The sequence below is a fragment of the Pleurodeles waltl genome, chromosome 12 (assembly GCF_031143425.1).
Source record: "Pleurodeles waltl isolate 20211129_DDA chromosome 12, aPleWal1.hap1.20221129, whole genome shotgun sequence".
NCBI classification, from domain to species: domain Eukaryota; kingdom Metazoa; phylum Chordata; class Amphibia; order Caudata; family Salamandridae; genus Pleurodeles; species Pleurodeles waltl.
In genome coordinates, this window is record NC_090451.1 from 242,867,535 (window position 1) to 242,882,052 (window position 14,518).

General features: G+C 51.0%; 1 protein-coding gene and 1 long non-coding RNA gene across 2 annotated transcripts in view; one reads left to right on the forward strand and one right to left on the reverse strand.

Annotated features, from left to right (window-relative positions):
- LOC138268061 (uncharacterized) overlaps positions 1-14,518 on the forward strand; it is a 219,960-nt gene that overhangs the window by 173,187 nt on the left and 32,255 nt on the right. The gene's annotated exons all lie outside the window — the stretch shown is intronic.
- The window catches only part of LOC138268063 (uncharacterized), a 540,881-nt gene that overhangs the window by 134,393 nt on the left and 391,970 nt on the right, over positions 1-14,518 (reverse strand). Inside the window, exon 2 of the long non-coding RNA XR_011199914.1 lies at positions 13,592-13,811. This is a non-coding gene — a long non-coding RNA (uncharacterized lncRNA). The remainder of the gene's footprint in view (positions 1-13,591; positions 13,812-14,518) is intronic.

The following is a 14,518-nucleotide window of genomic DNA, read 5'->3' on the forward strand; positions in this document are numbered from 1 at the left end:
CCTTAAAAGGTTCGTCCTCAAGGGATTCTGCTCTTAGGCGCCAAGTGGGAATCAAAGGTCTCTCGCCGCACCAGGTCAAAGAAATTAGTAAAGGATTATGATCTGAGATGGTGCGGCCAAGATATTCGGCCTTCGCCACCGCAGATTGCACATCCGGAGAGGCCAAAAAGGTGTCCAGTCATACGCGCAGGTCGTGGACTGCTGAGTAAAAAGAGTATTCTCTGTTGAGGGGATTAAGTTTGCACCAACAATCCGTTAGTTGCCAGTGTCTCTGCCACTGCCGAAAGTACAATGCTGTTTTATGGATTGTGGATTGCAACAATGGTGGGTGCGATCTATCCATTGTGGCATCCGTTACACAATTAAAGTCCCCTCCTATTAATGTGGTGCTGGTGAGGAGAGTGCTCATGACCAGCGATAATCGATCTAGAAATTTCCCCTGGTCGTGATTTGGGGCGTAGAGTCCCGCAAGGGTTACGTCCCTCCCGTCCAATCTACCAGAAATCACTACATATCTCCCTTCCGTGTCAATCAAGGTATGGAGGACCTGCAATGGGACGCCCGGTCGGATCTATATCAACACTCCCCTCGCAAACGCCAAGTGGGCAGTGGCGAAGATTTGTCCCCTCCAGCGCTTTTTCAGGGCTTTAACCTCCTGCTCTAGCAAATGGGTTTCTTGCAAGATAGCTATGTTCACTCCCCTTCGTTTAAGAAAATTGTGGACCTTGTATCTTTTGGACATGTTATTTAGGTCCCTAACATTCCATGTGATTATCTTGTATTCTGTGGCCATGATTTAAAGAGGATCGTGAAGGCGGCCTGCGAACGCCGCTCTATTACAACTAATGGATGTACCTATCAAGATCAGTAATCTGAGGTGTGAACTGTCTGGGCCGTGAAGTAGATGTGCATGATGTACCCTTATAACAACAAAAACAAAATCAAAACCCCTTTGCAACTCCCTCTCCCCAGGACCGGTACCTACAACTCTCCCCGTCCAAACCATTACAACCATTGTAATCTTAATTATCAACCTATTGGAAGGAGGTGCGCCAGAGACCAAGAGGTAGCACTCCGGGCCGTTCCCCAGGCCCAACCACATGGAGTGTGCCAGTTAGGAAGTGATATCCAGGGTCATATCGTCATATATTCACGGGTGGGACCAAGCAGGGCCCCCAAACAAAGCGAAGTTCACCCACAGACGCTAGCTCATCTGCCAGCTTATTACTTCAGTGAGGTCAAAGAAGCTCATCCGCTGTTCTCGGGGTGATTGGTGGCAAGCTGATAAGAGTGTCTCGGGAGGACGCTGAGGAGTGTTTGCAGCTTGAATCGACATCCGATGCAGCATCCGGGGTCCGACGCGTGTGGAAGTCTCCTCCGCTCAGCGCTGCTGCTGTTTCCACCGCATCACGCATCTCCTGAAGTGATTGATGATTCGATGGGGCCGCCTCTGTGGTCTTCTTCCGAGATCTACTACGTTTCTTCCCGGGGTTGCGAGAAGGTCGATCGCGGGCTGATCTGCAGTGGATGTTCAGTGATTCTAGCCAATCCATCGCCAATTGAGGTGTGAGGAAAAAATGGGTCCTATTATCGTATTCCACTCGGAGTTTAGCCGGAAATAGCATGGCATACTTTATACCATGCTCATGCATGGTGCGTTTTACTGCAATGTACGATGCCCTCTGTGATTGTGTCTCTCTTGTAAAATCAGGGAATATCATGATTTTTTGACCGTCCAACTGAATCTCTCCTTGCTGGCGGGATTGCGACAGTATAAAGGGGGTCATTCCGACCCCGGCGGTCCGCCGGGGATGCGGGAGCACCGCCAACAGGCTGGCGGTGCCCCGCAGGGCATTCTGACCGTGGCGGTTTGGCCGCGGTCAGAACATGAAAACCGGCGGTCTCCCGCCGGTTTTCCGATGCCTGCGCCGCCATGGGGATTCCGACACCCCATGCCGCCATCCTGTTCCTGGCGGTTTGCCCGCCAGGAACAGGATGGCGGTATGGGGTGTCGTGGGGCCCCTGGGGGCCCCTGCAGTGCCCATGCCAATGGCATGGGCACTGCAGGGGCCCCCATAAGAGGGCCCCACAAAGAATTTCTGCACCCGTCGCACCTTCCCAGTCCGCCGGCTCCATTCGGAGCCGGCTTCCTCGTGGGGAGGGGTTTCCCGCTGGGCTGGCGGGCGGCCTTCTGGCGGTCGCCCGCCAGCCCAGCGGGAAAGCCAGAATGGCCTCCGCGGTCTTTTGACCGCGGAGCGGCCATATGGCGGCTCCCTCCAGGCGGGCGGCTCCCGCCGCCCGCCGGGGTCAGAAGGACCCCCATAGTCCCTATCTTTGTGGTGGAGTAATCTGGCGATTATTGGCCGCGGTCTGCCTCCCGGTGGAGGGGGCCCACCAGGGACCCTGTGGGCTCGTTCCACTGCGAAAAACGCCGAGAAGCCCTCTGGGGCCACCGTGTCTCTAAGCCACTGCTCCAAGAACGTTTCCATATTAGCTGCGATGGACTCTGCCCCCTCCGGAACCCCCACCAGTCTGATGTTATTCCGTCGGGCTCGGTTCTCGGCATCTTCCACCCTTGCCTCCAATGTTTTCAGCCGGGTGGCCAGGTCTTTAACTTCTGAGGACGAGGTTTTTTGTGCCGCTGAAACCCCCGTCAGCGTACTCTCATGTGAACCCACTATTTCCTTTAGTTTACAGTGGTCATCTTGTAAAAGGGAAAGGTCTGTGGTAAGGTTGTCAATCTTGCGTTCAAGTGCTTCGCTGGATTCTTTAATGGCCAGAAGCACAGTGTCCAGAGTTGTTTCTTGTTGCTCATGTTCAGCTTGTGACCCCCTGGCGGGTGTTGGGGGCGGATTCTCAGTGGGTGAGGGATCCCCCGCTGACGGCCTGTCATGTTTTTTGGGTTTTACCATTGTAATAGGCGAGTAACTCGCCTCAGGTAGGCGATGGTCGCTCGAATTAGTAGAAGGTGGTATCGTTCGCCAATGTCGTCCAACCTGGGTGTCGCCTTTCCCCAGTCCTGGTACTCTCACATGGAAAGCACTGCGAGATATCCTCTGTTTTGTGCAGCTTGTCCACGAAGGGGTTCTCCCACAGTTATGTATGTGCTGGTCGCCGGTTGGAGCAATCGGCGAATGCAGAAAGGCCGTGCTAAGATCTCACCTCTGTCAGGGCATCGGACGACGGCATCTGCATAATGTTCTGGTAAACAAGGGAGAGTGCTGCTCCAGTGCCCCCGATCTCCTCCTCCAATCAGGCATCCGTTGTGCAGGATATCATGTATTTCTGCGGCGCATGAGGACGAGGTCCCCGATTCCTCTCAATGTGCCGGTATTAGCTCCCGCCTCATCAGGCGGCCTTCACATTCTCTCTGGCCTCGTGGCAACCGGGGATCCGACCCGTCGGAGCCGTCCCTCTCTCACCCGAAGTTCCAGGAACTCTGCACCTCATCCACTCCTCGCTACGCTCCCCAATGTCCGCTGGTGTTCCACTTCATATTATTACTCTCGCCGTTGGGGACAAAGGAGCTTGTACCCCTGGGGCACTTTGATGGGTGGCATGGGGGTCCTCACCTCTGCAGGTCCGCTGCTCTCCCCCAGCCGAGGGCCGCGGCCGCGATGGGCTCACTGCTCCGCTGCGGCCGCCATTTTGGGTCGCGGCAGCCGCAGAGTTGTCGGGGCGAATTTCGGGCAAAATCCACCTCAAAGTAGGGGCGCCGCGGTCCCTACCCGTGCCGCATGCTCTCCGACCACCTCTCTTCAATTTTCAAGACCTCCGGTCGTTATTATGGCAGGATTCATGCGTCTGACCCGGTTTGTGGCCCGGGAGCGCGCACTATGCGTGCAGCTCCATCGGCCCCAGGCAATGCCCCCCCAGTGTGTTATACTTTGATACCAAGGTATCAGAAAATGTGGGCCCCCAAACTAAAATGGATACCCAGGTACCAAGTGAACAGGGTAAAGATCCTTTTTTTCTAGGGACCAAACAGGACTTTGACCAGTCAACGTTTAAACCTGCAAGTGTTTCAAGTGTATGCAAGCCTACAAAATGGATCTCCTACTGGCACATATGTATTTGATAAAAACAAGTAACATATTGTCAGCCTGACGGGAGATCAAATTGACCCCATGTGTTAGCAAGATGCCCCACTCTTTGGTGTCTGCCCCTGTTCCTAAGCTGTTCACAAACAGCTTCAGCTTTAATGCAAATAGGAAGGAGGACAGCCCTGTTACATGCCTCAGCTACCACTTCCCACACGGACTTAACAGACTTAACATTAGGCCTCGAATATAGCAATGCGATGTATTAAATCACATCTCCTTCCCTCAACCCCGCCCCCCCCCCCCACACACACAATCTACACTTTTAGTACCGAAGTACTGCCTGCTTAGAACCTCAAAGACTTTCTGTGTACCTAGTGCGAACAAAACAGAGTAGAACAAGTCCGGGGAGCCCCTGTAAAGAGTTCTGAAAAGATTTCTGATTTTCAACAAGGTATGGCGGCCTGGTTTGAAACCATTCTAGTCTGTGCGTTGCTCAGTGCACCAATACACTGGAGCAGTCTCATTGCTGATAGTTTAGTTAGTATTTTATAATCTATATTTATAATCAAAAGAGGTCTGAAGGATGACATCTAAAGCAAGTCTCTTCTTGGTTTATGTAAGGAGACCACAAGAACTTCTCTAATCTTCTGTTGAATACCCTAGCTCTAGTCTTATATTTTAGAGCTTCACAACCTTGGGAGATAATTGAGCAGGGTAGGTCAGGGGAAATGCAGCTGGTGTGCCATCTGTTCTTAGAGCTGAGTCCCTTATCAAATACAAAATGTCATCCTTACTCCTGTGCCGAGACAGGCTGATCCATTTCTTCTACCTGTTGTCCTGTAACTTGGGGACGGTAATCTCAGCCAGAAAGTCAGCCATTTCCTTTATCATCCTTTTTATATAGGGCTGAGAGGTAGCTATGAAAACGTCTCTTAATCTCGTCCAGAACATGGCGTACATTATCTAAACCAGTGGTTCCCAACCTCTGGTCCGGGGACCCTCCTCAGGGGGTCCGTGACTGCTGAGAAAATTAGGCCCCCAGCTTTTAGTTATGACTCAGTAGGGGGTCCCCGGATTCCAATAATGATTCAGTGGGGGTCTCCGGGTTCCAGTATTGAAAAATTGGGGGTCCACGGACGTCAAAAGGTTGGGAACCACTGATCTAAACAGTGCAAACGTAAATGAGGCCTGTACTGCTCTGGCTTGTTTTAAGGCCTACAACTACGTACAGCCTTGTATCGCTTCTCATTCTTTCCTTGCCAGTTTCTTTTCTAACACATTCATTTCCATAATGAGTCTTCTGACCCAGACAATTGTTTCAATACATATCCCTTTAATCTCGACTTTAAATGTCGCCCATTGTAAAGGCGAGAAGATATCCCGGCATAATCTATAAATATTTCTTCTATAAAGTCGGACAGTTCTCCATAAATGTGGAGTCTGCAAGCATTTCACTCTGCAGTTGCAAGTCAGGTGATGGGGGCCATACTGGACCCCAACATATCCGTCACAATAGGAGATTATGATCTGAAACTGTTTTTCCTAAATACTCAGTGCAATATACAATTTTAAGTACAACCACCGAATAGACAATGCAACCGATCGCACACGTAAATCCTGGACCAGGAAATAAAATGAATGCACCCTATCTGTAGGGTCCTACTCTGTCAGTGCTCTGATTTAGCTTCTCCGAGTCCGTGAGCCCCTTCATGAACAGACGTGTGGGAGTCGAGGATAGGAATCATTGAGTTATTTGTTTATTACTCCATTAAAGTTGCCCCCCCTCAAATAAACATGTTACATGTAGAGACTGTGCCAACTATCTGGATAATGGTGCATAAAAATAGAATTGTTCCATTTTGTGCAATGTATGAACCAACTAATCGGTGAGGCATCCCAATTAATATGCTCTATTCTATCCCATTTCTTCCATTATCTATTTCAGCTGTATTTGCAATTAAGGGCATTTCCGCTGTGGCCCATATTGCCCCCCCATACATACGCTGGAAAAAAAACACAGTAATAAGAGGCTGCAGTCAGTGTCGGTGAGTCCACAGTGGGCAAGTCCAAGGTGGGCTTTGTCTCTGGAGGGCTGGGGTACCACTAGCCCACTTCAGCTCAGGCTAGGGGGCACGAGTACAGTAGTGCTTTCAGGTGTCGGGTTTTTGCTGTCCGGAGTCCTCTCGGGTCTTTTGGGGTGCCTGCAAGATGCAGGGAAGCAACTCTGTTGCTCCATGTAAGTTCCTGGGTGTTTATTGAAGGCAAGGAGGCCTCCCAAGATTTTGGAGGCACAGCAGTTTGCAGGATGAGTCGACTTTGGTGCAAATTGGCGGGAACAGCAGACAGGCTGGCAGCGCTGGGCCCACGTCAGGTGCTTCTTCCTTTGGCTTTTCTTTTGCAGTTCTTGAGTGTCCTTCTTCATAGATCAGCAGGAATCTGCTTACCTGGTGCCAGGGTCTCCCCTAAATACTGAATTTAGGGGTGTTTTGGGGAGTGTAGGGCAGTAGCCAATGTGCTACTTACCCCTGGGGTCACTACACCCCCTATATGACCACTTCCTGTGGGAAGTAGGCATAACCCTGTCCCAGACTCCCTAAATCTGCAAACACCAGGATGGCAGATTTCTAAATGTGCTGTCCACATCAGGCAGATCACCTTAGGGGTGGGACTAACCTGAGGGGTGGAAACACCTCTCTGAATACTACATTCCCCGTCTATCCTAGTGCCAAATGGGCCCTGGGGAGTTGGCATCTCTACTTTCAATTAAGCCAGCCCTGCATACCAAGGGCTGTTGGCTTCTTTGAAGGCTCTTGCAGTGGAATCCAAACTCACAAGTCATCCTGTTGGGTGGGTTGTGTAAACACCTCGCCCAGAGCAGGCTTTGTCTCTGACTGCCCGAGAGCAAAGGCTCTTAGCCTAGGGGGTCAGAAACTTGTCTGGTGGGTGCAGGCTGGCTAAAACGAGTCAGTCCCCACAATGGTACTTGGTAAGTTTTCAGGGGGCATGTCTAAGGTACCCTCTGGGTGCGTGTATTAATAAATCCATCACTGGCATCAGTGAGGGTTTATTAATATGAGACGTTTGATACCAAACATCCATATTTTCATTGAAGCGATCATGTCGCTGGGAAAATCATATTGACCAGTGTCCAGTACATGTACTTAAAATGGCATCCCTGTATACTCACCATGTCTAAGAATCGACAAAGACATAGCAGGGGCATGTCTGCTCTTGCAGATATGTCCTCACATGAAAAATTATGCACCTTGCCTTGGGACTGTAAGGACTGCTGTAGGGGTGAGTTACGTAAATTACATGCACTGTTAAAAGACATGGCACACAGCCTGTGTGTCATGTCGTGTTTTCACAGTTGAGCTGCACCAAGACACGCAGCCTGCAGTGGCATTCTGCATGTGCTAGGTGAGGAGTCCCTGAGGATGGTACAATACATGCTGCAGCACTTGGGACCCTCTTTCGTACCCATGCCAAAGTTGCAAAATTGTTGTGGAGCATTGCACAATTTTAGGGAAAGCGATCTGGCACTGGGGACCTGGTTAGCAGGAAACTCAGTGCACTTTCAGTCAAAATTGCATTATGTACCAGGCAAAAATTGGGGGTGACTATGTCAAAAAGGGGCACTTTCCTACAACAGAGAATGAGAAATATGGAATGACTGGCAGATATGAGTGTTTACTCTTTGTCTTTCAGTCAGAATATATAAATATGTTGTTTATTGCCTTGTCAGGTCAGAGAATAATTATTTGTATAGCTAGTGTTTTAGTAGGATAAATAAAGGAGTAACAGATGCTACAGGGAGTGCAGAATTATTAGGCAAGTTGTATTTTTGAGGATTAATTTTATTATTGAACAACAACCATGTTCTCAATGAACCCAAAAAACTCATTAATATCAAAGCTGAATATTTTTGGAAGTAGTTTTTAGTTTGTTTTTAGTTTTAGCTATGTTAGGGGGATATCTGTGTGTGCAGGTGACTATTACTGTGCATAATTATTAGGCAACTTAACAAAAAAAAATATATACCCATTTCAATTATTTATTATTACCAGTGAAACCAATATAACATCTCAACATTCACAAATATACATTTCTGACATTCAAAAACAAAACAAAAACAAATCAGTGACCAATATAGCCACCTTTCTTTGCAAGGACACTCAAAAGCCTGCCATCCATGGATTCTGTCAGTGTTTTGATCTGTTCACCATCAACATTGCGTGCAGCAGCAACCACAGCCTCCCAGACACTGTTCAGAGAGATGTACTGTTTTCCCTCCTTGTAAATCTCACATTTGATGATGGACCACAGGTTCTCAATGGGGTTCAGATCAGGTGAACAAGGAGGCCATGTCATTAGATTTCCTTCTTTTATACCCTTTCTTGCCAGCCACGCTGTGGAGTACTTGGACGCGTGTGATGGAGCATTGTCCTGCATGAAAACCATGTTTTTCTTGAAGGATGTAGACTTCTTCCTGTACCACTGCTTGAAGAAGGTGTCTTCCAGGAACTGGCAGTAGGACTGGGAGTTGAGCTTGACTCCATCCTCAACCCGAAAAGGCCCCACAAGCTCATCTTTGATGATACCAGCCCAAACCAGTACTCCACCTCCACCTTGCTGGCGTCTGAGTCGGACTGGAGCTCTCTGCCCTTTACCAATCCAGCCACGGGCCCATCCATCTGGCCCATCAAGACTCACTCTCATTTCATCAGTCCATAAAACCTTAGAAAAATCAGTCTTGAGATATTTCTTGGCCCAGTCTTGACGTTTCAGCTTGTGTGTCTTGTTCAGTGGTGGTCGTCTTTCAGCCTTTCTTACCTTGGCCATGTCTCTGAGTATTGCACACCTTGTGCTTTTGGGCACTCCAGTGATGTTGCAGCTCTGAAATATGGCCAAACTGGTGGCAAGTGGCATCGTGGCAGCTGCACGCTTGACTTTTCTCAGTTCATGGGCAGTTATTTTGCGCCTTGGTTTTTCCACATGCTTCTTGCGACCCTGTTGACTATTTTGAATGAAACGCTTGATTGTTCGATGATCACGCTTCAGAAGCTTTGCAATTTTAAGAGTGCTGCATCCCTCTGCAAGATATCTCACTATTTTTGACTTTTCTGAGCCTGTCAAGTCCTTCTTTTGACCCATTTTGCCAAAGGAAAGGAAGTTGCCTAATAATTATGCACACCTGATATAGGGTGTTGATGTCATTCGTCCACACCCCTTCTCATTACAGAGATGCACATCACCTAATATGCTTAATTGGTAGTAGGCTTTCGAGCCTATACAGCTTGGAGTAAGACAACATGCATAAAGAGGATGATGTGGTCAAAATACTCATTTGCCTAATAATTCTGCACTCCCTGTATAGTGCATTACGTTTGTGACTATATAGACCTTATTAAGTTTCGCCTGCACAGTACTTGCAATCTTCTGTGAAGAAAAAAAAAAAAGGCTCTTACTTACTATTGGTTGGCTCCATCATCACTTGTGTCCTTGCTTCTTATTAGTCCGAGCATGACCAGGCCCTGAATAAATCCCTACTATAATTATAAAGCTGTAAGAAGATCTGTGGTCCGGCTACCTGGCTTCCCTATTCATATATTGTTATTTATCCGGAGCAGTCCCTACTTGAAGGAGGGGTGGAATTCTACAGTTACACAAGAAAGGTTTGATTAGTCAGCCTAGTAACTACAAGTCAATAATGTTTCTGAATTCCATTAGGAAAATATTGGCCAAGAGCATTTGGAATCATCTCTAAAGAAGGGCAGAGGACAATAATTTCATCCCACTGAAGCAAGCTGGTTTTTTAAACCGAACAGTTCCACCCTTGATAACATCACAGTTTTGCAGGTGATGTTAGATAAATATGTGCTATCTTGTAGTATGCCAGTCTACCCAGCTTGTATATTGATTTTTCAACCACCTTCTACCACATGGACAAGCCTACCCTGTGGTGAAAGCTCCAAGATTTGAATATACACGAGTCCTTACTTAGCACTTTATTCTTTTACTTGGTGTCAAGTTTTATTTGGACGTGTCTGTAGGCCATCCTCAAATATTTTAACAAAAATGTCCTAAAACAAGGATACCAGCTGCTGTTTGTTCCCGACCTCCACCCGCTCTATGCCCCCCCAGCCACTGTCCATTTCCCACCCTCCTCCCGCTGTCCATTCTCACCTCCGCCCACCTCCTGCTGTCCATTCCCATCCCTGCTCTCCTCTGCTGTCCACTCCCACACCCACCCTCCTCTAGCGGCACGCTCTCCACCCTGCCCTCTTCTTGCTGTATGTTTCCCACCCTGCCATCCTCCTGTTGTATGTTCCCTAGACCTTAGCCCGCGCCCTCTTTACATTCCTCATCCCCCACCCTCCATCCGCTTTAGGTTCTCACCCCCCACCCTCAACTCACTCACCCTCCACCGCTGTCCATTCCACCCACCAGCCCTCCACCCGTTGTCCATTCCATAACTGTCCATTCTCCACCCATCCGCCCTCCACCCGCTGTCCATTCCCCACCAACCCACTGTCCATTAGACCACCCACCCGCCCGCCCTCTGTCCATGCCTCACCCACCCACTATCCATTCCATCCACCAACCCACTGTCTATTCCATCCACCCACCCATTGTCCATTCAACACCCACCTGCCCTCCACCTGCTTTAGGTTCCCTGCCCTCCACCGGCTTTAGGTTACCACCCGTGTTACCTTCCCCACCCTCTACCCAACTTATGCTCCCCACCCTCGCCCTCTACTCGACCTACTCATGGTACCTCCCCCCCACTCCACTTGTGGTACGTTCCCCACCGCCCCGCCCTCCACTCATGGTATGTTCCCCACCCCCGCCCTCCACCTGTGTTACATTCCCCACCCTCTACCCTCCACCCGTATTACATTCCCTACCCACCGCCCTCCACCTGTGTTGTATTCCCCACTCACGCCACCTGTGTTACGTTCCCCTTGCCCTCCACCCGTGTAACGTTCCCCAAACCCCGCCCTCTACCTGATTCACGCTCATCCACCTGCTTTACGTTCACTGTCCCCCGGCCTCCACTCGCTTCACATTCCCCACCCCCTGCCCACCACCCTCTTTACTTTCCCCACCCCCACGCCCTCCACCTGCTGTACGTTCCCCACCCGCTGCCCTCTACTTGCTGTATGTTTCCCACCCTGCCCTCCTTCTGCTGTATATTCCACGCCCCCTTGCTCTCCTCCTGTTGTCCCTTCAACACCCCACTGTGCATCCACTGTCCGTTTCAACCTCCATTCCCCACTCCTCTTCCTCCTCCCTCAGTCTGTTCCCTACGCCTCGCCCTCCTTCCTCAGTCTGTTCCCTACCACTAGCCCTCCTCCCTTAGTCTGTTCCTCACCTCACTTCCCTCCCACTGTCCATTCTCCATCCCCCACCCTCGTCTCAGTCCTTCCCCACCCTCTGCCCTCCTCCACCCGCAGTCCGTTCACCACTGCCAACCCTGCATCTGCTGTCCATTCATCCAGCCACCCGCCATCCAGCCGCTGTCCATTCCCCATCCAGCCGCTGTCCATTCCCCATCCAACTGACTTCCACCTGCTGTACATTCAACCATCCGCTGTCCATTCCCCACCCACCCACCCTCAACCCGCTGTCCATTCCCCAATCCACCCACCCACTGTCCATTCCCCAATCCACCCACCCTCCACCCACTGTCCATTCCCCAATCCACCGCTGTCCATTCCGCACCCACACACCCTCCACCTGCTGTCCATTCCCCACCAACCCATCCTCCACCCACTGTCCATTCCCTACCCACCCACCCTCCACCCACTGTCCATTCCCACCCACCATCTGTTTCTTCCGCCACCCACCCGCCCTGCACCCGAGGTCTGTTCCAGTGCCTGCTGTCTGTTCCGCCACCCACCCGTCCTGCGCCCACTGTCTGTTCCGCCACCCACCCGTCCTTCGCCCGCTCTGTTCCGCTACCCACCCGCCCTGCGCCCACTGTCTGTTCCCCCACCTGCCCGCTCTTTATTCCCCCAACCGCCTGCCCTGCGCCCTCTGTGTGTTCTCCCACCCACCCTGCACCCACTGTGTGTTCCCCCACCCGCCCTGCTGTCTGTTCCCCCACCCACCCGCCCTGCGCCTGCGCCTGCTGTCTGTTCCCCCACCCACTCACCCTTCACCTGCTGTATGTTTGCAGCCCACCCACACACCCTTCACCTGCTGTCTGTTTCCCCTCCACCTGCTGTTTCCTTCACACCCACCCGCCGTCCACCCGCTGCCTGTTTCCCACCCACCTGCCCTCCACCCGCAGTCTGTAAACCCACCGCCCTCCAACGGTTGTCTGTTCCCCACCAACCCCCCTCCACCCACCTTTTGCCACCCACTCACCCTCCCCCTACCTCAATACACTGTCAATTCCCCAACCCACACACCCTTAACCTCTCTGCCCTCCACCTGCTCTCTGTTCGCCAGCCACCATCTACCCTGTCTCTATGCGCCACCCACCCTCTCTCTGTTCACCTTCCTCCTGCTCTCAGTTCCCCAGCCACCCACCCTCCACCCGCTCTCAGTTCCCCACCCACCCACTCTCAGTTCCCCACCCACTTTCCACCAGATCTCAGTTCCCCACCCACCATCAGCTGTGTTCCCCACCCATCCTCCACCCGCTCTGTTCCGCACCACCGCTCTCTGTCCCCACCCTGCCCTGCCCCCTCTGTTACCACCCACCAGCCCTGCTATCGCTCTGTGTTCCCTGCCCTCCTTCTGCTCTATGTTCTCCACCCACCCCACCCTCCTGCTCTATGTTCCCCACCCTCCCCCAGCTCCATGTTTCCCACCCACCCCACTCTCCTCCAGCTCCATGTTCCCAACCCACCACACCCTCCTCCAGCTCCATGTTCCCCACCCACCCCGCCCTCCTCCAGCTCCAAGTTCCCCACCCAGCCCGCCCTCCTCCAGCTCCATGTTCCTAACCAACCCTGCCCTCCTCTAGCTCCGTGTTACCCACCCACCAAGCTCTCCTCCCGTTCCATGTTCCCCATCCACCCTGCCCTCCTCCCGCTCTGTGTTCCCCACCCACCCTGCCCTCCTTTATCTGTTCCCCTCTCCCCACATCCTCCCGCTCGCCATTTCCCATTCTTCACCCCCACCCTCCACTCGTTCTCCGTTCCCCACCCCAGCCCTCCTCCCAAAGTATGTTACCCACCCGCCCCTTCCCACTCTCCTTTCCCCACTCCGCCCCCTCCCACTAACTGTTCTCGGCCTTCCTCCCCCTCCTCCCACTGTCCCTTCGATATGCCCCCACCTTCCTCCTGCTGTCCCTTCGAACCTCCCATAGTCTGTTAGCCACCCTGCCCTCCTCCCACTGCCTGTACCTCACTCCCACTGTCTGTGTCCCACTCCTACTCTCCTCCTCCCCCTGTCCATCACCCCCCACCCTCCTCCCACTGTCCGTTCAACCTCCAGCTGTTCATTTTTAGATTTCGCTTGTGCACTGCTTGCAAAATCTATTGTTAATAATTTTAAAAAACGTAAAAGGGGCTTAGAAACAGCCCCTTACTTACCATTGGCTTAGTTCAACGTCACTCTGATTTTTGAGCTTCTGATTGGCCAGCATGTCGCCTGCATGTCATCCTTCTTCACTTCCTGTTGTCTTCTTTGTCTTATTCGCCGTATAGGTTGCCTCTGGACCAGGTACTCCTTCTGGTCACTTCCCATTGGACACTGGCCAGTGTCCTTCCTCTGTGGTTTCTTTTGGCATGCCGTCTCCTTTCTCCGTGACATCTGGGAAATGTAGTTTATTCTAGTTAAAGGACTCGACATGGTAATTAATCCTTATAAAAGCGAAGAAACAAATACATAGCTTTTGTCTCAACCCTTAATAGAATTGAAGCATTCTCTTTTTATTATAGTTAGGAAACTGTATAGTATGAGCACTGACAACAAGAACTCAAGTATTGTGTGATGTTTCTTTATTATGCCGGCATGGCGCAGACTCCATCCATAGAGAACACGGGAGCTATCGTAGTAAATGGTCATTCACTAGCCCGTGTCGTAAGCAGTCACTATGTAAGGGTCAGGCAAATGTGAACAGAAACATTTCCTGCTCCCTTAAGACTGTATTCGCCTCCTACAAGGCGCTAGCTGTTAGTGGGCGCTCCTCTGACCATTCTGACTTTTGTTCTGAAAATCTGGTCAGAGCAGCTACCTTGTATTAAGACCCATGGCACCCTCCTAGAGCACTTGACTGAGCAGACCTTGTGATTTATTATCAATGCCATTTCAGATGGCACACTTTTTGCTCACATTTTAAAACAATGTGGGTTTAAAAACCATACTGAATGAATTCCGAAGTGAAACAGAAACAAAAGGATAAGTAGCACTGCTCGGAAAGTGTCATTAACTCGCCATACTCGTGGCTTGAACGGCCCAGAGGCTGTAATTAAGTTGCCATACGTGCCAGCAGAGATTTTGTCAGTTTTAAAGCTTTA